General features: G+C 36.7%; 1 long non-coding RNA gene across 1 annotated transcript; it reads right to left on the reverse strand.

Moving 5' to 3' along the window:
* Window positions 1–11,220: 11,220 nt before the first annotated feature.
* Window positions 11,221–19,022, reverse strand: LOC121062151. Its single transcript, XR_005815430.1, has 3 exons — window positions 18,882–19,022; window positions 16,645–16,699; window positions 11,221–11,682 (listed from the first exon to the last, which is right to left on the reverse strand). It is a non-coding gene; the product is annotated as an uncharacterized LOC121062151 (long non-coding RNA).
* Window positions 19,023–23,951: the final 4,929 nt, after the last annotated feature.

Here is a 23,951-nt window from a genome sequence, read left to right on the forward strand (position 1 = left end):
CTCTTTGTAAAATTTAAACTGGCAGTTCGGAATGTTTAACAGCAGTTCCAGCTGAGATTTGTGGTTCATTGTGGATTAAACTGCCCACTCACTATGACAATGAGGCAACCAAGCCAAACTATGCTTCAGTCTAAGTAGGATGGTTTCTTTTAATCTGCTGTAATGAGCTGCTGTAGTGAACCCCAGACTGAAATTCATAAGCCACTTCACAAACTCAAAATGACAATATTTCATTACTCTTTTGCGTATATATACATGTATGTATATACATGCACAAGTATGATTGCTTACCAGATCAGTGAACATGTAAGAATGAGGGACTCATTCCTTCTTTTTTCATTAATATTTCTAAATACCTCATGTCCAAAGAACTAAAATGACACTGGAAGAATACAAATGTTTTTCTATTAAAACTACTAAATTCCCTAGTCATAAAAATGAAAACTGAATCTCAGTTCCTTAAAGAAGAAGAAGAAGAAGAACAAGAAGAAGAAGAACAAGAAGAAGAAGAATAGAAGAAGAAGAAGAATAGAAGAAGAAGAAGAAGAAGAAGAAGAAGAAGAAGAAGAAGAAGAAGAAGAAGAATAGAAGAAGAAGAAGAAGAAGAAGAAGAAGAAGAAGAAGAAGAAAAGAAGAAGAAGAAGAAGAAGAAGAAGAAGAAAAGAAGAAGAAGAAAAGAAGAAGAAGAAGAAGAAGAAGAAGAAGAATAGAAGAAGAAGAAGAAGAAGAAAAGAAGAAGAAGAAGGAGAAGAAGAAGAAGAAGAAGAAAAAGAAGAAGAAGAAGAAGAAGAATATAATCTGTCTGCTTTAAGAGTGAACATTTCCAGAAGCTGACTTTTTGCTAAACCAACATAATTTAAAAGCTCAGCTTCTGAGCTCTAAAATCTTACTATCTGTAATTGTGGTAGGTTACGGCTTAACAGTTCTAAATTATTAGCTATGAAAAATCCTTTCTAATAGTACACAAAAGTCATCACTTTTAGGGGAAACAAATATAATTAGAAGATCAGGAATCAAAGAATATGAGATGCAAGGGTTAGAGATATTGAGAGAGCATAAATAATTCAATGTTTAAAATCTTGATTTAATATTTTTTTCTGTGAGAGAGGCTTCATTAAATTTCCTATTAACTTATCCCTTAATCTCTAACATTTTGTAAGAGACTATGATTTACTCACAAGGTTTATAATAAAAGAGGATAAGAAAGGAATCCAAAACTCTCAAATATCCTAAAAGTCTATTTTTCAGAAGAAAAATAAATGCTGCAAGTCTTTCTGAAAGTCTTTTCAGCCTTCCAGTCTCCCATGAGAGCATAGCACCCTTAAAAAAATAGTATCACAAAAATTAAAAAATAAAAACAAGTTAAAACAAATGTTCTTGTATTTCCTACTATTTTGCCTTTTACTGTTCCTGCAAGCTTAAGGATTTAAATAAAGAGATTGTGCAGTACTGAAGTATTCTTAACTAGAATAGCAGAAATCTGAATTTGGACACTAATAAATTTCCTTAAATGTGTCATTCACTGTGTCATTCTCAAGACCTTTAGTGTGCCTTTCCACAGAGACTGAGGATATAACAAAGATTTTTAAAATTAGCGTCATTTTTAGGGGTAAGTTTCCTTAATAAAACTGCTTCCTCAAAAAAGTTGTGTTTTTTTTGCTTTTTTTTTTTTTTTTGCTTTTCTTTTTTTCAGTGATATATTGTTATTTTCATTTGTATCTAAGGTCTAACTGAATAATTGTTGAGCATTTGGGAAGTGAGCCAGGGGATGTAAAATCAAAAATTAAAGGAAAAAAATGAGGAAAAAGGATTCAACATAATTTATGAAAAATATTGATACATTAACAGGAAAATATAAAATGTTTCAGAAATATCTTTGATATCAACTGTCAAGTTAGTAGAGAAAATTGCCTCTTTTCAACCCACATTATTGCTAACAAATTCACTAGTTCTTAAGAGTTAGCTGCTGAATTGCATGTATTTTAAAATAGAGAAAGCTAGTAGTAATATGGAAAGATGTCAATAGAGTTTGATGTCCTTTCCTAATACTTTTAATTGCTGTCAAGGTCATGTAGAGCTCTAAGTAAATACACTCAATATTTCAGGAAACAAGATAGAAAATATTCAGAGAAATCCCTTAGTAGATAATCACTCTGGAGATAACTGATTGTTGAAAGCTTCTTTGTTTTGAAAGCTTTTTCTTCTACTTGGTATAGGAGAAAATCTGTTTTAAAATCTAGACATATTTAATCTATCTGTCAAACCTTTTCATACCAGTAATTTTCAGAACAGGCATACCATCAGTCCAATATTACATTACTGTTTATATATGATGCCTACCAGCTCACTTAGGCACCCCTCCTGTTTTTGTGTATGCCCCATACTTTTGACATCTGGGATGATAGATATTCTTTTAAACAATGTAATTAGTGGTTAGAACTGGAAGAGCCTCCAATTCTCTGCAAAACGGTGCAGACCATTGCTAAGTACTGGGAATGTGCATAAGGTTCCACGGAAATTAGCTTGCAAAGAAATAAAATTGGAAAAAAAAAAAAAAAAGATGGATCAAGTATACTTGCATAACATTTAACAAGGGTAAGTGCTGGGACCTGCATTTTGGTCATAACAACCCCATATGGTGATATAGGCATGGGGAAGAGTGGCTGGAAAGTTACCCAGCAGACAAGGATGAGGGGCTGCTGGTAAAAAGCCAGCTGAACATGAGCCAGCATTGTGCCCCGATGGCCAAGAAGGCCAAAGGCATCCTGTCCTCCATCAGAAATAGTGTGGCCGGCAGGACTAAGGGAAGTGATTGTCCCCTTGTACACTGCAATGGTAGGCTGCATCTTGAGTACTGTGTTTAGTTTTAGGTTTCTGGCTACACGAAGGATATTAAGTTGCTTGAGCATATGCAGAGAATAGCAATGAAGTTGGAGAATAAATTAGAAAACAAGACTTATGAGGAGTAGCTGAGGTAAATGGGTTTGTTTAGTCTGTAGAAGAGTATGTTGAAAGGAGACCTCATTGCTCACTACAGCTACCTGAAAGGAAGATGCAGCAAAGAGGATGTCAGTCTCTTTTCTCAGGTGCCAGGAGTTAGAATGTGAGGAAATGGTCTCAAGTTGCACCAGGGGAGGTTTAGATTGGACATTAGGAAGAACTTCCCCATGGAGATGTTGGTTAAGCTTTGGAAGGGGCTGCCCAGGGAAGTGGTGGAATCCCCATCCCTGGAGATGTGTGGACACAGCATTAAGAGATGTGGTTTAGCCATGGGACTTGGTAGGTCAGGTTGATGGCTGGACTTGATGATGATGATGAAGGTCTTTTCCAGCCTAGATGATTCAATGATTCTATGAAAAATCCTTTGTGGTCTGATTCTAAGAGAGAGGGTGGTTGACTAAGGAAATACTAGATTTCAGAGAGTAATATAGGAATGCTTATCAGAATTATAACAGGAAAAGAATTTGGAAGTACAGCAAACTCACAGCAATAGTACCTAAAACCACAACAATTGTAAAAGATGTCCACAATGAGTACTTTCTTATTAAGTGTGAAGAGCATTACCACAAGTAAAGAAATTCATGTTGAAAGACATGCCCAGACTTTCTCCTTTTTTCAACAGCACTAACCAGCTATGAATGAAATATGCAGTAGCACAGTGAAGGATTATACTTTACATTTTTTCCATATAATAATAGAGGCATCATGTGACATCATCATTACCACAAACATAGCACTGATATTTCCCATTTAATCATAACAAAAAAAATTTAAATAATCTCAGTTGCTGTGATGTGGCAGTTGCTGGGAAATACTAAATTCTTGCTGATAAGCTATAGAATCATTATTGTAGGCATGAAAGTAAATGCACTAGAGGAAACAGGTAAAATATATTAGTTTGTATTTGCTTTCTCTCATAGAACATCTCCTGATCCATTATAGAAATAAAAGCTTCTCAGTCATGGGTTAGTCAGTGCTATTGCTGTCTTCTGAGATTTTGATTTTTTTTTTTTCTTTACTTATTTTGTTCCTCCTTTTCATCTTTTATTCAGTGAGACAGAATTCCAGACAAAGCCTGTAAAAAGCTCATAGTGACAGATAATGTTAGAGGGAATTGCCTCTTCTGTTTAAGAAATCTGATTGTTTATCCCAAGACAAAATGGCCAGAGATTCATGCAGATAGAAAATGGACTGTAGGAGCTAGAAACATTAATTACTATAGAAACAAACTCTTATATAACTGTGAAATGGTTCAGAATAGACATACTAAAGTGCAAAATGAAACTCCTTCTTTAAGTAGCCATATTCTCATGTAAAGTGATCTTTTTCTTCCAAGTTCTGTTGAGAACTTTTTCCTGTTGTAGAAGAAAAGAAAGAGGAGTTATTAAATATGTCATATAGGTTGAAGAAAAATCCTACCTATGAGGTTTCAAGTATATTAATTATCATATATGTTGCAAGACAGTTTTCCTCTCTATTTTCTTCAAATGTTTCTCCAGTTCTCCTTTATTCATTTAGAAAAACTTTGTAACAATGCTAATGGAAATGGAAAGCGTTTGTGACATATTGTCTTAAAAGTTAGTGTATCCTCTGCAATAAAACATATTGCAGCCTGCTCCTATTCAAGACAATAATTCAGTAGCTTTTTATAATGGTTTGGACAGTGTCTAACAGCTTTTTCATCCATCTTTTCGATAATATAATAAGCTGCAATGATTTGGTTTGTGGCAATACTTCACTAAAAATATGTGGTGGAAAGTGAACTAAGTGAACTTACAGCATTGTATTGAAACAGGAAAAGGGTGAATTGTACTTTTTTTTTTTCTTTATTAGTAACAATTTCCATCCAGGTTCACTGGCCACATTGAGATCCCTCTGCTGAAATTAGTCATTGAAGGGTAAAGCCACAGCCCAGCCTGTCTAGCTGGGTTAGCTACAAAAAAGGGCCAGAGCAAGAAATTTCCACTTCGGGGCCAGCACATAGTAAAAGAATGCATCTGCTGTTGGCATTGCAAATCCTTCATCTCTTGATGTGTATTGCAAAGACAGCAAAATAGATGTGTCACTGTAGCACAGCTCTGCTAGTTTAGAGCAGAGAAGTCTTGTGGTGCTTCTTTTTACATGTACAAGTATTCAGAAAGCCAATTCCTCTCTGAACTCTGGCTCCATACTCTGCTTGCAGGTGCACAGTGACACCTTGCTGATTCTTCTTCAAATTTTTTGACAGTTGCGCTAGCTAGAGAAAACTGGCATGTGCACTCTCCTGCTACTAGCAAGGAATTTCTCTTAAAGCTTTGGCCCATGAACTTAGGGGGGTTTACCTTTCTGTAAAGGTTTACTCAACCTAGTCCCATTTCTCTCTGAGGTTGTAGAAAAAGGAAGGCCTTAAACCTGTGCCTTAGACTGTCAGCCTAAAACTAAAAATGTGTTAAGATTTAAATACCAATGAATCATATTATATATAGTGTTCTTGTTTTCTTTCACAACATAGAGGACAGGTCGCACTGTATCAATCTCAGTACAGGTAAGCATTTGTGCAGCATATCCTGTAAGTATATTTCTAGCACATCCTGTAAATATATCTCTTGAAAAGGCTACAGGTGTTTACTTGGTGTCAGTAATTACGGACTTAAAGTTTACACAAATATTACAGGAAATACTGGTGCAGACTCTAGTATGGTAGCAGTATTTTTATAGAGCTCCAATAGAAAGTAAGGAGAAACATTCCTAAAATAAATTAAAACAAAAAAAAACAAAAATGAAGAAAGGTCACAGAGAAGACATCAAATAAATAAAGGTTACTTTAGGAAAATGAGTATGTTTTATTGTGGGATTTGCACATCCAAGCAGAGTCAGAAAATAGAGACAGGAGCTGTGAGCCACATTTACCACATCTGGGAAGCTGTAATGAATTCTTCCAAGGTTTTACAACTGTATCACTCTGTAAAGCGCCCTCATGTAAGAAAAAATAAATATATATAGATGGAAGAACTCATCCACCTCCACATGAATTCATCCTTAATAATCCAATGGAACTCATAAAACATAAACCACATCAATCCCCCTCAGTATATAACTAGTTATTAAATGCAAACCCCACTATATCATAAAACTCAAAAGAAACCAGGAAAATGACACTAGCACTGTACTGTGAATGTGAATGCTGTAACATATGAGGGGCAAGTTTAAAAAACAGATCTGAAATTAACACTCTCCCAGCTCCTGTGGAGATTGCACTGGACTTCAGAAAAAGGATACTATTTATATTCAGGAGACTCTTACAAATCTTTGGGACAAACAGAATAAACAATATGTTCCTGCAGTGTACAAAAAGTTCCTGTTTCCGGCCAAACAGAGTTTTTAATTCAGTGTAAAAAGTATGCCTTCCCTCTAGTTCCCTTCTCTTTGACAGTCACTTCTCCTAAATTTGGAGAAACTATCCCATGTTGAGAGGACAACTCCTTGGGGACATGTGTTCCAGAATGAGACAACTATGCCAATAATAATGTCCTCCTCTGCCTTGACTTAATAGATGCATGAAAACAATAAGATTAATATGTTTATTTGTAGAGGTTTTTAATAAATCTTGGTTGGCAGACGCTGCTACTCCCTTGTAGTGAGGAATGGAAAGAACACTTTGTAACCATACAGCATATAATCTATAACATACATAATAATGTCACAACTCACATTCATGTACAGATTAAATGGCCACTCAGCAGAAAAGAAGTAAAAATGAGAAACAGGAGAGCACATCCTGACTGATATTTTCTGGGTAATCTGCAACTTCACCTAAAATTTTGAATGACCTTTTATCACAGTTGGCAGAAAGCCTTGTTCTAATCTTGAGTTTACAGGTGGAAGCTCAGACAGTTTGGAGACTGCTTCAGGAGTCTGGACTAAGCTGTCCGGAGTTGTTCTTTAACTGTTCTCATGCAACTTCTATTGCAGTTGGCAGAGACGTACCTACTTCATTTTCTAAACTGTGTGAACAGTTTCATAAAAGTATGCTTAACTTTCATGGCTGCGCAGGGTGCTGCTCACAGGTTTCACAAAAATGACAACTCTCACACTCAAACTCTTTATGAATTATAATGAAGCAACCACTTTTATATGTATTGCAGCTGCAGCAAATAACACCATTTGTACTAGAGCTCAATTATGTAGCCGTTAGACTGTGCACACTTTTTCTTAGCCTTATAATGAGAGTCAGCAGAGTGTTAATCCACGCGATAAATTTTAGCTGCAGTTGGTTTGTTGTCCTGCTATGCTCCTGTTTCCCTCATTATTTTCCTGAGCTGCATGAGTGAACTGTTTGGAGCAACACGCAAACACTTTGAACACCAAGTGATCAAAAGAGCTAACCGGAGGGGAACATTTTATTCTCACATGTTTGCAGAGTAGGATGGCAAACCTGCCTTGACCCTAGAAGCTCGGGTACATGAATTGCAAAGAAAGACAGCAAACAAAACGGGCTCTTCTAGGAAAATTACTCCTCATTTCTTTTGAGCAGTTCCCCAGAGGGAGTAGAAGGGTTGATGGTACTCCTGACCCTAATGAAGGATATTTCTTCACATTTACAAGAATTAAGTTAAGAAATAAGGTTGCTATCCCAACCAGGACTAGAGGGACCCTGTCTCTGGCCAGGCAGAACAAAAGGACAACTGGATTTACTGAACTACATGCATCTGATATCCTGGCACATTAGAACTACAGAAATACTAGTGGACTAGTGGACTGTGTACCCTAATGCCACCAGGTTACCAAGAGGCAGAACCCATCTGTATTTCTGGAGTGTCGGGGGATCCCAACAGCTAACTGTATGGGAGGTCAAAGTGAGCCTAACTGGGAAGGAGTGGCAAAAGCAGCACATGGTGACTGTCCCAGAGGCTCCATGCATCCCTGGCATAGACTGCCCCAGGAGAGGGTACTTCAAGGACCCAAAAGGGTACCAGTGGGCTTTTGGCACAGCTGCCTTGGAAACAGAAAAGATCAATCAGCTGTCTATCTTGCCCAGCATCTCAGAAGACCCTTCTTTTGTGGAACTGTTGAGTGTTGAAGAAAAGGTGTCAATCGCTACCACAGCAGTGCACTGATGACAATATTGCATGAACTGAGATTCCCTGATTCCCACCCATGAGCTGGTTCATCAACCAGAGAGCCAAGGAGTGATCAGCAAGACTCGCTCACCCTTTAGTAGTACCTTATGGTCAGTATGAAAGTCTAACAGAGAATGAAGACTAAGACTAAGAGTGGCGCTTTATCTTTTTTTTCACAAATGTTCCCAGATTAAAACAATAAAATAAAATAAAATAAAATAAAATAAAATAAAATAAAATAAAATAAATAAAATAAAATAATAAAATAAACTTTATTTCACACAAAACTGAATATTTTCTTCAGCTAAAATTTTCCTGCAAATTAAATTGGCTTCATCTAAATTTTTTTTATTTCTTCAGCCAGTGGGAAAGTCAATGATTCATATAGGATCTTGCTAGTTAGTCTGAAGAAGACTGAATATCACCCACTCACCAAAAATATGAATGGCATATTTTTAATCTTTTAAATTGTTGCTAATGTTCTGGCTCTTTTTAAAATAAAAGCCAGCTTCCTTGATTCCCCAGTGTTAAAAAATTCTCCTATATACTTTGCCACATTTTTTCTAGTAATGCAAACTAAAGAAAATTACTTGAGGAAAATCTGTACAGGACTGTTATCTCTCAAATGTATTCACTGGTATATTTCTGCAACTTTCTGGTACAACTAACGTTGTACTTGAGACTTGAGATTAATCCACAATGATCTATTAACAGAATTGCACTGTCTATTATCAAGTCAGTCTAAAGCTGAGGTGATCTGTGAAGATGTCAATTTGAAAATTTAAAATGAAGAGGAAGGAAATTCCAAAAACAATATAAGTACAAGGAGAAAAAATATTTCCCCTTTTCATTCTCTATAGACAGAGGGCCAGTAAGAGGACTGAGTAAGGAACACAACTGTATTGCCAGCTACATGTGGAAGTCTCACTATTCTGCCTTAAAATTCCAATTTGCCAACCAGAACTGGTTCATGGTGAGCTAGCAGGAGTTGGTGATCATTTGATACTGGTACAGTCTGGTTATTTCGGAGTTGCAATACCTCTCTGAGGCACTCTTGGAGAGGAACAATTAAGGACCATTACTTTCTCAGACCTGTGCCTACACTCACTTAGAATAACCCCAGATATCTCCAGAACAAAGATTAGCTGGTCTTAATACAGCTTCATACTCTTATCTGCTAGTACATGTTTAATCAAGCATGGTCAAAATACCATTCAAAAGCAGTCCCTTTCATTAACATGGGCTCTTTATGAGCCAACATATTTTCTTCCTGCTCCAATGCCAATAACAAGACAACCTAGCAGAATCTGGCCCTAGATAAGACCTTGAAATCCAAATACATTTTCACTCTTCCCTTGCACAAGGAAAGAATCACCTGCAGATTATACATGCTGATTAACAGTGGTTGACATTGCTAGCTACTTGAGTAAATGAAGGTGATCTTTACAGAGACAGTCATCCATGTGGCATATATGCAGGAAAAGAACTTTAATATTTACTGGATTGCTATAACAGTCATAAGCAAGGACATCTCACTTGCTCCAGATCATTTGCATTTGGTAACAGAATCAAGGACAAATGATGAAGTCCTGGATCCTTCAGCAAAGGGAAACGTAACAAATGACCCACAGCAACTGCTGTTAAAAATCAAGCAACTGTTTCACTCATAATGAGTCTGATTCCCCTGCTGTGAGCTCTCAACTCTACCACCTTCAAAGTTATATATATATATAAAATACAGTTGCTAGTGTTTAACCATGTATTTAGGAATTATGTGTGTTATATCAATGGAACTTGCTTCTTTACTCAGTTCATCTGGAAGAGCTCTTTAGTAAGGAAAAGCTCCATCTGTATGTATATGACAATACATATAGGAGTTCCCCACACTCTGTAGTATCAACTTCTACTGTCTTGCACGTTTGTTTCTGTCTTCATGTTTCTCATAGCCAGGAAGACATCACAGGATTCATTTTACTTGAGGTGAGGTATATTTCCTACATCAGCTTGGTTCAGTTTACTTGATTATAGTTCAGCCAACTGTTCTAAAATGTCTGTAGGATGTATTTTGAGTTTTGTTACTTTTCGTCCTGCTCTATTTGTCTCTTCCTTCATATCCAACTTTTCTGCCTGGAGGTAATCTTCTGCAAACTAAAGCTAGAGTCTATCTAACAGCAAGAGGAAGGGAACATTATAGAAATGGTGCCTGAGGCTAAAACCTGAGCTAGCAGGACAAAATAGATGCCTAGAGAAATAACATCTAGAAAGAGATATTGGTACAGCTATCCTCCACATCACAGTGTCTCATTTTTAGGTAGCTGGCTCTTGCTTTGAAATCTATGCCAAGGTTTTAAAAATAAGAGAGAGAGGAATCTCAAAAGGACATCACTGAGAAGTGAGATGCTTGAATTACATCGTTTTAAAGATCTTCATCCAGAACCTTTAGAAGGAAAGATCACAGCCTATATTCTTTCACTGAATTTGGGTTCTTGCCTTGTACTTTCAAGTGAACTTCTTTTTACTTTGCCTCTTTCAAAAAAAGAAAGGTAAAAAAAAAGGTAAAAAAAAGTGTTATGCCCACCTTCACGGAACCCATCCTGGTTGAGGATGAATGTGAGACAAATTTTGTAGGATGTTGTACATGGCTTTTTTTTTTTTTTTTTAATCAAACAGGTGTAAGTTGGATGCTGGGAGGGCCAGCAATGAAAATACTTTGACATTGGAAAGAGCTAATTGTTCTAGTACTTTGCTGCAGAAACCCGACTCGTTTTAAGTTCTACCAGCGAATTTTAGGATCATTCCCAAAATGTTTTGTAGACCTAGACTAAGTGTTTTTGCTCAAATTCATGTTGGAATTTATACTCTGAATTGATAATAAAAGTGTAAAGCTATTAGTATAAATGCTTTCATTTTCCCTGTTTAAAGATAAAAGGTCTGATTACTCATTTACAAGCTCATAGTTGAGCTCAAAATCCTGGAATGGAAGAAGCCCTGCATACAGACTAAACATGCATGTCCTTCAGATGGACTAAACAGATTTATCCTATTCACCTACAAGTTCTTTCATGAAATGATCCTGAAAAAAAAAAATGCATATTTATTTTTTTATTACAGCTACTTCATCCACAATCAGTGTCTGCTTCTGACCAGCCATGTTTTGTTACAAGAATGCTGAAAGAAGACAGAGGGCATCAGGGGACCATTTCTGTCTGTGTCACTTCTACAACAGAAGAATACAAGGGCAGTCCTAGAGTCCTAGCCTAGCCAAGGGATGATTTATAGTTCATAGACATTTTGTGAGGAGCCATGGCACCCCTCATATTTCATGTCAACTGAAAGAGAGGTGGGTAGCCTACCTGACACCTTGTGGAAAGGTAATACAAGACTCCTCACCCTTCTTTCTTTGTATGCTATAAAATTCTGCTCTCCTCTGTGCTCAACTATGGGCTCTTGTGCACATATAATGTTTCCTTCCCTGCACATTGGAATGGAAAGTGATCATACAGCAGGAGAAATTGGTATGGTCATACTTAAGGCCAGGAATCAGGACCTTATCTGATTTTAGCTGTTTATTGAAGAGTGGTAGCTGTAATAAGAAAGGTAAATATAGGATGTGTAAATTTCAGGAAGACAGCTTTTAGGGATGCATTTCAGTGAGTATCTGTGTCATCTTGTATGACCAGAGACTTTCTAGCCAAGATCTGAAGGCAGCAGTATATATAATACATTATCAGGACTAGATCTTTAGTGTTCTCTTCATCACCAAGCATCCTCTAAGAAGCTACATAAATTCGAAAGTGAACACTTTTCAAAATAGCCTATTAATAATTTCAGCATATATATATCCTTAGAGTAGTTTAAACTTTTATGTCATCCTGTATATTATTAAAAATTATTTGAAATTTTCTGCCATTTGAAAAATCTGAGGTTTAGGTGATTATGGCACAAGAAGACTTAAAGTGTCTTAAAACCACACACTACTCAAAGGATTTGGGGCAATGTAGGCACTTATGTCAGTGCTTAACAGTTTAAGTGTTTACACTATCTTGAATGTTTAAAGTGGTCTGAAAGTTCATGCTACATCATCTAGGATGGTTTGAACAGTCAATTTTTTGTAAGAATACTGTTTGAGGAACTTTAATTTGTAAATCACCTAAAAATTTTCTCTTATAATTCAAACATTAATAACAATATAAATTGTCACAGTAATTTAAAATAAAAGAATTTTTAAATTTCTAGCACATGAATAAAGAGTTCTTTGTTTTGTTTTGTTTTTATTATTATTAAAATAGTAAAGCATTTAAAAATCATGTATGTCCAGTCTTCTGAGAAGTGTCAGCACGATGCACTGTCACGTGTCAATTTTGATCACTGTTACCATCAAAAAATGAAATATCCTGCAGAAGAAGTAGTCTGATAACATTGGCTAATGTTATTCATAAATGATACAGATATGAAAAATACAATAATTATACTTTTGCCTGTATATGGCTTGGATGTTCAACATGATTTCACTTCTTTCTGCTGCACATGTGCAGAGATTGTTGTAAAAGTTGAACTATTTCCTACGTAACTTCTACTGGACAAGCAAAAACATCAAACAAAACCATAAAAACTTGACACTATTTGTCAGCCTTATTGGTCACATCATGATGGTATATAAAAATAAAATGGACGGAGAGAGCACAGCTTTCTCTCAGATGTGTTATTGCACCTATGTGGTAGGAATAAGACACTCTGGCAAATAGTAAAAGAGCACAGCAAGCTTACAGCTTTTCAGCAATTATCTGAAATCAACCAAGAATATTGGGGGGTTAATTGATTAAAATTTTGTATTGCAAATATAGGCTATTTCAGTCCCATATCTACTTCTAAAGTGCCTACGCTATCTCCTTTACATTTGCATGCACATAAATTTTGTGTCGCCAGTATCTAGAAGTATGAATAATATCCTGAGAGTAGGTCAGAACTTCTCTGAAAACTGTGCCCCCCCACAATCTCCTTAGTTCTGGAATGCAAAGTACTAAGCCACACTAGGAAAATCAGTATCACTGAAGATCCCATCGCAAAAAGGAATCTGATGCTGTTCCTATACAGCTCTCCTCCACTAAGCTCTTCTCACCACCTCCCTCCTTGCACAGGCCAGCTGCCTGTAGCAGTATTTTTAGCAATATTTTTGTATACACACATTAGGTAAGATTGTCTTATTATGCTTTATTTTTTATTTATGTTAATGAAGTAAAATCACTCTAGTGAAGAACAGAATATTTTCTATTCTGATGGCTAACATCTGTGAAACTCTTTGTCAGTATCCTGAACAAGCCTCAAAGTCTTACTGGGAAAAGTGAATTCATACATACAGAGAAGTACCTGATCAGATTAAAAATTCTGTTCCTATTAAAATTATATGGCATATACTCTGAGCAGACTTAATTGGTATTGATGTGGGAAATGAAGTATCAGTGTAATACTCCACAATTAGTTGTGAGGATACGTTCAGTCTCCTTTATACGTTTAGCTCTGTGAATAGCTTCAGCAAGTTAAACCTTAAAAGCCATTCAGATGGGATTCAGGCATTATTCTTTAATTATTATTAAAACTGAAGTCTATAGTAGGAGAAAAAAAAAAAAAAGAAAGAAAAAAAAAAGCAATGCTGAGCTAATCACACTCATTCTAGTCTCACAGGAAGACTTCATTTGTGAGTTTCCCAAAAAGGATGACATAGCTGTCACGGGTTCATGATTCCCACAATGCATTTCTTTTTCTCTTCATTAATCTGTCACTAATTCAATCTGAGAAGGCTGTGTCATAATCATATCTTACATTTCTCCCCATTACTGTGGAACAAATTACAACATTTTTCATTTCAGAAAGGCTTCACTATTATTTCTGCTGTCGACATCAAGTTCACAAGGTAGAGCTTTCAGTCTCTCCAGCCTCTAGCCCTAACTTAAAGCCATTGTTCAAAAACATTGAAAAAATTACTAAGAAAAAAAAAAAAAAAAGAACATATATCAACCCCATCACACATATTAAGAGGATGTAAATTTTTCTTTAAAATGAATACATTCATAATGAAAATTAAAATTTGAAAATACACATGATATAAGCAAATAAAATACTCATTTCTAGCTTGATGTGGAACTACTATTGTTAAGATTAAAATAAAGTCATTTTTGAGATTGGATTGCTCAAAAGTTTAATAATATCAGAAGATTTAGCACACAGTAATATTTTCATGTTCTACTGAATATGAAATAGGAATATGAAAGCAGTGGTCAACATTTTTATGACTTGATGGCTGTTTCCATGCATTTGGTGGTCTCAGTACTCTTTTCAGGAGATGCTAATACTCAAAACATAACCACATACGACACTGTCTGCCAAAGGGTCAAATCTTGAATATATAAACAGTCAAATTAACTTCTCAGTCCTAAGAGTTGCAAATTTTGGCATGTGTTGTCAACTGGAAGTTTGCAGAATCACTCTCTAAATTGAGCATTTTGGTACTGAAAATAGACTTGAATTCTCCCAGACCACTACACTAAACCTGAAATACTACCTGAAATGTGATAGTAAGTTTACCATGGAGAATAAATTGTATGTCGTCTATAAAATAATGATGTTAACATTGTAAATATATTCTCCACACACTGAGTAGGATTTGATTCCATCCGCTTATTTCTGATATCTGATCTCTGATCTTCAAATTCATTTTGCAATTATGAAGATCAAATCTGCCTATCCTAGGCATATAGTCTCAAGTACCAAAATATTTAGGATGTTATTGATGGCAGAAATTTTAACTGTTCCTCAAACTACAGTTTATTTTCTGATTTATTTGATTGGCTAGAACTATTTTGAATAATCTTGAGGTATGTCTATGTTATGTCTACGTGAATTCAGTGAAATAGGAGCTGATCAGTAGATTGAAGCAGCTGGTACTTGGCCCCCACATTTATGTTATTTGCAGTTCAGGACCTTTTCTCCAGACAGCATTTAGTCCGGTCCCCTGGTATAACACACCATATAAGTGTAGCAATATTGTCCAAGAAAACAATCATTGGTCCAAACCCTCAAATTCCAGTGAAAAGTTGGAACACATCTGGTGCACACCTGGAGTAGAGTTAGCAATTATTTTTTTATTTTTTTATTTTTAATAAAGCTACTTAATATGCACCAAAATTCTGTGAACTTAACCAACCCTGGGTAACTGGAAATGATTGGTTCACTTCAAACTACACCTAATGGTCCAAAGGGAAGTGTTAACATTGAGGGAACCAACATTGATTCCTTCCATGTTCCCAAAGTGGATATGGATAGATCTAAGCAATGTGATAAATGCAGGCAGAAAACTACCAGAAGCACAAGCAATGTAGCTTCGTGAATTCTGAAGCTGTAGTGCACAAGTTTTCACCACCTGCTTTAAACAGTGAGCTATCACAAGAGAAATTCAGTACATCTGTTCACTATTAGATTGGGTAGCTGCTTTATCCCTAAAAAGTTCTTCACAGGGTATACAGCCAATCATTAATGTAATACTTTCCTTTTGAACAAGACGTGGATGTTCTAAAGAGCTGTGTTTTTTACGTTACTCCAAAATCTCTCCCTGTAACAATGCCTCTAGGGTAAATGTCTCCTTTCCTGTGTTGCCTTTGTTTTCAGTGTGTAAATCTACAGAGGAAGCTGTACCTTCATCATGGTTTTAAAAAATCATACACAAGGAAAATGTGCCTTTTATTTGACAGTGCAGCCAGGTGAAGGTTCATTTTTGAAAATGAAACCCTAGAGCTGTAATTCACAATTTGTAGGTTATGCTGTCCAGAATGGTTTGAATGGTTTTGCTCTGCAAGACGATGAAGCAAACGTGGAATATTCTTATTCAAAATAACTTCAAGACTTGATACGATTTGTACTTTAGTGAAGCTTTTATGACAAAAAATAAATACTTTTTTATGTTATCAGACACGCTCATTGCATTTGCTTATTTTAATTTCAAAATTGAAGTCAGCTCTTCCACAGCAGAATACTAGTGAAGTCCTGTATATGCACTGCATCATCATCAATAGATATTTTTCAATAAACACAGTTTCATCACTGTCTCTGCAATTTCATGGCAGTCTGATCTGTAAGTTTTGATAGGTAGCCCTGATGGATCATATTTTGCATTATTCTGCTTTATCTATTAATACAAATGATAAGTGACTACATATCTCTTAGACTTCTTGACACGTTCATAGCTGTTTTTTAATGTTTTATTAATGACAGAAATATTGGTATACAAATTATGAGCACTGAGCGATAATAAAGTTCCACGTATTCATTCACATCATTCCCTACACCCACTGCCACAACATGCAAGTAGAGATGCTATGTGAAACATCCAGCACAAACAGCTGATAGAATAGGATTTCTCTGGGCACTGATTTCTTTAAGAACTATGGGCTACTGATGGCACAAAGCAATTCTAGATCTTCACCTGTTCACTGTCTTTGGAGCTCCAGCCCAGACAGGGAACAGGTTCTGCACAGGAACCATATTTCCTTACCTGACACTCTCTCAGGGAAGCAACTGGAGTGAATTTTCCTCCCTCCTCGCCCTTCCTGTTGTGTAAATGATTAACAAATGCATCCTTCAAAGAGATGCAAAAATTCCTCTCTGCATTTAAGATCACTCTTCTGTATCACTAATAATATGTCAATATATGATAATATTTTTGTCTTCGTTTGACCTCCCCACAAATACGAAATAAAAATAAAAATCTTTCCAATACTTTTCCCTCTCTTCTTGTTTTGAAAATATATTTCTTCTCTTCTTCTGTTGTTTATTGTACTGCAACTATCCTGTTATTGACAGCTTTTATTATTGATGTAATAGAAGAAACTGTGGAAACACGTAAATAAAAGACTTGTTGGATTTCTTTTAACTAAGCAAGTTTCTAGGGAAGTGATTGTCCCACTCTACTCTGCGCTGGTGCGGCCTCACCTCGAGTACTGTGTGCAGTTCTGGGCACCACAGTACAAAAAGGACATTAAACTGTTGGAGAGTGTCCAGAGACAAAGATGGTGAAGGGCCTAGAAGGGAAGACATATGAGGAGCGGCTGAGGTCACTGGGCCTGTTCAGCCCGGAGAAGAGGAGGTTGAGGAGGGACCTCATCACAGTCTGCAACTTCCTCGCGAGGGGGAGTGGAGAGGCAGGTGACCTATTCTCCGTAATCACCAGTGATAGGACCCGCGGGAACGGTGTTAAGCTGAGGCAGGGGAGGTTTAGGCTGGACATCAGGAGGAGGTTCTTCACTGAGAGGGTGGTCACGCACTGGAACAGGCTCGCCAGTGAAGTAGTCACTGCACCAAGCCTGTCTGAATTTAAGAAGCGTTTGGACTGTGCACTTAGTCACATGGTCTAAACTTTTGGGTAGACCTGTGCGGTGCCAGGAGTTGGACTTGATGATCCTTATGGGTCCCTTCCAACTCGGGATATTCTATGATTCTATTTTATTGATCACTGAATTCAATTAAATAAGCCCCATAATTCTGGTCTTCATGAAGGACCACTATCCTGCAAGCTTGTATATAACTATGTATGTACTCCATCCATTGAAATTAATGTGTGCTTAAATTTAAATCTTGACATAGCACACATCAATGCTTTCAAGATCAAGTCCACTGTTTTCCATTCTTTTCCTCACAAAATCACTTCTACAATTTCTGATGAATCAGAGCTGCATGACAGTCTTCCATAGAATGCTGACTACCATAAACTTTTGGCCTCTCCAAATGACATTGGACTGAGTGGTCCTTCATAATGTCAGAGGATAAAAGTGTAAGAACCTGTGAACTGTCTAAGGACAAGATTAGGAATAGTAAACACCTAATTGTTTTTCTACTTGAAACGCAATAAGGAGGAAAAAATGTTTCTCTACTGCTAAAATAAAATTATACATATATTAAAAAAAAAAAAAAACCTTCTTGCAACTAAAAAGCTGTTGCTAACCCATTATTGAAATAGTTAGTTTAATGATAGGATTCTTTTTTTTTTTTCCTTCTTCCATATGCCATTCTAAAAGTCTACGTTTCACACCAGAGGTCTAACAGATCTCTTTGTACTATACACTGTCTGTCATTCCAGTTATCCTTAAAAAACAGAAAAGGAATAGGGAATATTAATATATTGGTCTAAAGAATAATAATAATATTTTTTTTAAAAGTGTTTAAAACAAGGTCTAGGCAATTTTTTTTTCCAAAACTTGAAATATGCTGTACAAATTATAATGGACATTGCAAAAAAAAAAAAATATATATATATATATTCCTCATTGTTTCTATTTTTATTACTATTTACAAAATTTCATAAAGCAGTCCAATACAAAGTAATGAGAAAATGAGAGTTATTAACCTCAATTACTTGCATTTTACACAACTGTAACATTGTTGGACAAGTTCTTTTTATACTCTAGCTACCATTTACAGGTAATCAACATTCTTGTGGAAAACTAGAGTAAAAAGTGCCTCAGGAATTAAAGCTAAATATATAGAGCACTGTGCTTGTAAGGATTGCACTTCTCTGGGCAATTTTCTATACATTGAACTGCGAAGACAAAGGTAGTTTCCAATAATTTACTATTGTAATTGCACTTCTAGATATTTTTTATTTTTTTTTAGAGTGCATACTATGGCTAAATGCCCAAAATGCAATGGATAATAGGCAGCAAATTAATTAGTTATCTGGCTTTTCAATCACAAGGGAAGTCCTGTTCTTCATGCTATCTTTTCTGACATACTAACCTTGCATTTGTAGTAACTATCACTTTGAGCCATGTTACTGCAAGTGTCAGGAGAGGCGCACAAGACAACAGTTTGATAGGTCATCATGATGTCTTCCTTCTTCTATTACATAACAATCTGTTCCTTAAGGGGAAAACCTGCGGACAGAAATAACAGGGGTAACCTTACTGTGATTTTCCCAACAGCAAATTTATAAAAAATTCAGACTCTTCTTCCTCAAACAAATCAACCCATGAGTCAGATGCATTTTGTAGCAGCACATAAATAGGATTGACACATGCACACACCACAGTCAAATATGGAAGAGTTTCAAATCTTTCTCTGGCAGATTTCAGTGAAGGTATCTGATATTTCAGTCATGGATATTTACTAATGCTTATACTTACAGTTTTAATAACATAAAAAGCTACTGTCTTGTTTGTGAGCCCTCATTTCTCCCAACTGTTCCAATTCTTCAACCAGTATGTTTCATCGTTAGTCAGTATTAAAAAAAAAAAAAAAAAAAAAAAAAAGAAAAGTAAGTTCTGAATGGAGAAAGGGAAAAAGACAGAAAGACTGCCAACAGTGCCTGAAAATTATTTTGGGAGGTTTATTAAAAATACATTTTTCTTTTTTTTTCCTCTTTTTTTTTTTTATTTGAAGGAGGATAAGAATAAGGAGGAGGAAGAGGTTAATTAGTTCATATTTTCTTGTATTTTGTATTTATTCCCATCTGAAAAGCTTTCCTGTGATTACCTTAGAAGGATATAGTCATGTGATAATTAAAGGATGACTACAAGAGGGAAATAGAATCAGAGAATGAACACTGGTGGCAATAACACTCCCTTTAATACTAAGGTAGGGATCCTTAGGACATGAGCACAAAAACTCATTGAACTTTGCAAATGTGTAGTATTTTGACTGCGTTCCCCATTAAAATTTTCAACTTCAACATAAGAAAGAAAGTGATTTTTCATTATTATTTTTCAAAGTATGGTACCTGAAGTAAGACAAACTTCTATCAAAATAACTGTCAGGCCAAGGCAACTCTAGCAATAATTGTCTTTAATAGAACATGGTTAGAGTTCTTCATGTACACTAGATTTTTCCTCAGGAAAAACAAATTGCAGTGCTTCAACTTTTATTCCCACTTGCTGTAAAATTAATCTTCGGATACATTGACATGTATACATCTAATACATTTTCATTTCTCAGAGTATACCTGTGGAAAGTGTCCACTTTTAGAGCTTGGCAGAGGGTTTATTCAGGCCTAACTAAGGTAAGCCTTAGGAAATTAAGTTCACATTTTGAACACTCACTTGGCCTGTCTGGGATGTCAGGTTGTTGACTCCTACAGTCCTGTACGAAGCAGATAAAGATACAAGCAAGTGAAAGATATTGTGCCTGTATAATCCTACAACAAACCACTTCGGGCTGATATTTTTTCCTTTCTCAAATTTAAGATGCATGTTGGCTACATACTGGCCTTACTTCCACCATTTACTCCCATCCTCTAGGGGGAACCGCTCATTGATGTGCTCAGCCTGGGGTTAAATCATATCCTACTACCTTTACATGTGGTGTAAGGCTAAGCAACCATATCATAAGGACTTCAGCAGCTGGTATACAACATGCTGGAGGACTTCGACCAAGGCTGTGAGTCCTTTTTGTTCCCAATAAGACAATGGAAGGCAATTTAAAAAGATCTAACAGAAATAAAGATCCATTGATTTTCACAGAAATTTGAGCAGAATCACTAACTATTGTTGTGATGTATGTACAGAGGATAGATGGTTAGGATCAATTCTAGAAAAAACAGATTTTCTGTGAATTTTGTACTGTCAGAGAGTAGAGTCAGGAAGACAAGTTACACAAACACAGAGACTAGCATATTTAAGAAACAATGTTTGATTATAAGCTTGTCTATTTCAATGTTGTTTTCATTGGACTTTACATATTAACAGGATAGGAAGAAAACTTGATGAACACAATTTAAGGGGAAAAAAAAAATCACTCTTCATATACTTCCAGCAATTTGTACAGGCTGTGTTTCACCTATAGTCTCATCACATAGAAATGCAACAATCAGGGACTGCACTATCCCTAAATAAAAACATTGCAAATATAAGAACATTTGGTTCTAGGCTGGACTTTTAAATGACACTATTCTACCATCTGCACTAATGCTGCTCTTCATTCTCCATTGCAGCACAGAATGCAGCTCAATCAACACATCTCAAATCACTGATTGTAAATATTTTGTCCCTTGAGATCTGCCCGCCTGAGATAGAGTGCCCAACTGTATATCACAGAAATGTTACAGAGAGGGTGCTAGCTGGTGGCATTTGTTATTTTATATTTGTTCTTTTGGCACCAAGTATTCTAGAAAGAAAACACGGATATGAGTAAAAATGCACTTTTTAGTGCTACTTCTTTTGACATATGTTTTTTCATGTAAAAAAATTTGGCCTAAATGATGAGTTTAAAAAAAATCAAAAGATTAAAAAATGGTCTCTCCAGAAAATGTTCCTTAAAACACAAGATACAAAAACATTAAGTTTTCCAGACCTTCAAATAATACTTGTGAGTCATCCACCATGTTGAATTAATGACTTTTTAATGCTTCCAGCTGAAAACTTTATATGCAACCTTTTCCTGTTCAGCCATGTATGTAAAATCAATCCCACATGAGAGTTTTGCAATTAACTTCATTGGACACTGGAGCTGAATTTAGAGACATACATAAACAACTCCTAAAAAACAATAGAGTAAACATTTCAGTACATTTCAGCTCAAGAATGCTGACTCCCATCTATAACAAATAAACAAACAAACAAACAAAAACAAACAGAACTCCAGTTCTACCAATATCAAATCTACCAGGATAAAATTAACTGCATCAAAGAATCTGTCCAGATATTTTCTTACCTGGTTTTTGACCCTTCCACTGAGACTATCTCCTTTTGCTTCTTTCTTGGTCATGGCTTTCTGCACATGACGCTTACTACAGTTACAAGCTGATGTTGAATAACTTGTAAGTTGGTGCTTTTTGAAGACACAGAAAAAAAATCCGTCGGGAAGCTGACAATAAAACCATAGAATCATAGGATCATAGAATCACTGAAGTCAGAAAATACCACCAAGATCATCTGGTCCAACCATCCCCCTACCACTGATATCACCCACTAAACCATGTCCCTAACTGCCACATCCAAACCTTCCTTAAACTCCCCCAGGGACGGCAACTCCACCAACTCTGTGGGCAAGACATTCCAATGCCTAACCACTCTTTCTGAGAATAAATTTCTCCTAATTTCCAACCCGAACCTCCCTTGGAACAACTTGAGGCCATTCCTTCGTCCCGTGCTAATTCCAGAAGTATTCATTATGATGCACAGGTACTAAACAGCAAATAAAATAGGAAGACTTTTTGGTTAAGCAGCCACAGAGGTCTGAGTGTCATTCTCAAGTAACATAATTGGTAAACTTTCTAGAATAGAGTATTTCAACAGCTCCCAGGGCACAGTAGGGATATGTAGTAGGAAGACAACAGTTTCATAGAGGAGCCTTTTCATTGTTGTGACAGACTGGGTAAAGAAACTCAGAAGATGCATCTCTAAAAGGGGAGAGTTTTGGATTGGGATATGGCTGTAGTAGCAAGGAAATAAAATATTATTTGTCATATCAGGGATCAGGTTAGGAAAGCTAAAGCCCTATTAGAATTTGGCCGTGGATGTCAAGGGCAACAAGAAAGGCTTCTATAGGTACATCAGTGATTGTGGGCCCTCTCTAGAAGGAACCAGGAGACTGCCTGTGGGACCTGATGAGATACATTCACAGGTCCTGAGGGAACTGGTGGATATAGTTGTTAAGCCACTATTTATCATACTTGAAAAGTTGTGGCAGTCCCGTGAGGTTTGCACTGACTGGAAGAGGGGAAACGTAACTCCCATTTTTAAAAAGGAAAAAAAAAGGCAGATCCAGGGAACTATAGACCAACGTGTGTCTGGCAAGAATATGGAGCTGATCCTCCTGGAAACTATGCTAAGGCACAGGGAAAATAAGGATGGACCTGGACAGGCTTGAGGGGTGGGTCTTTGAAGTTAATCATGAAGTTCAACAAGGCCAAGTACAAAGTCCTGTATCTGGGTTGAGGCAATCCCAAGCACAAATATAGGCTGGGCAGAGAATGGATTGAGAACAGCTCTGAGGAGAAGAACCTAGGGGTGTTGTGTTGGTTTATAAGAAGTTCAACGTGAGCTGGTGATATGCACTTGCAGCCCAGAAAGCCAACCATATCCCAGTCTGCATCAAAAGCAGTATGGCCAGCAGGCTGAAGGTGCTGATTCTCCCTCTGTACTCTGCTCTTGTGAGGCGCCACCAGGAGTACTGCATTCAGCTCTGGAGCCCCCAGCACAAGAAAGACATGGAGCCATTAGAACAAGTCCAGAGGAGGGCCACAAAGATGATCAGAGGGCTGGAGCACCTCTCCTATGAACAGTGAGTCTGAGGGAGTTGGGGATGTTCAGCCTGGAGAAGAGAAACCTCCAGGGAGACCTAACAGAAGTCTTCCAGTACCTAAAGGGGGGCTAAAAGAAAGCAGGAGAGGCACTCTTTATTAGGAAGTGTAGTGATAGGACAAGGGGTAATAGCTTTAAGCTAAAAAACGGTAGATTTAGATTAGATATTAGAAAGAAATTCTTCACTCAGAGGGTGGTGAGGCACTGGAACAGGTTGCCCAGAGAAGTTGTGGATGCCCCATCCACAGAAGTGTCCAAGGCCAGGTTGGATGGGGCTTTGAGCAACCCAGTCTAGTGGAAGGTGTCCATGCCCATGGCAGGGGGGCTGGAACTAGGTTATCTTTAAGGTAGCTCACAATCCAGACCATTCTATGATTCCGTCTTTCTATGAGAAGTTGTCATTTCTCTTACACAATCACATTGAATCCACTTTTCTGTCTTGTCCCAAATTTCCCAAAAGTAACCAAAAGTAAGATTTTAGATAACACACAAGTGAGATGCATTACTTTTCCTTCCAGTTCAGTTAACTACTCCAGACGACAGGTTGCAGAGACTGTTATCTAGATTTTCC

This window comes from Cygnus olor, chromosome Z, assembly GCF_009769625.2.
Source record: "Cygnus olor isolate bCygOlo1 chromosome Z, bCygOlo1.pri.v2, whole genome shotgun sequence".
In the NCBI taxonomy this organism is placed as follows: Eukaryota; Metazoa; Chordata; class Aves; order Anseriformes; family Anatidae; genus Cygnus; species Cygnus olor.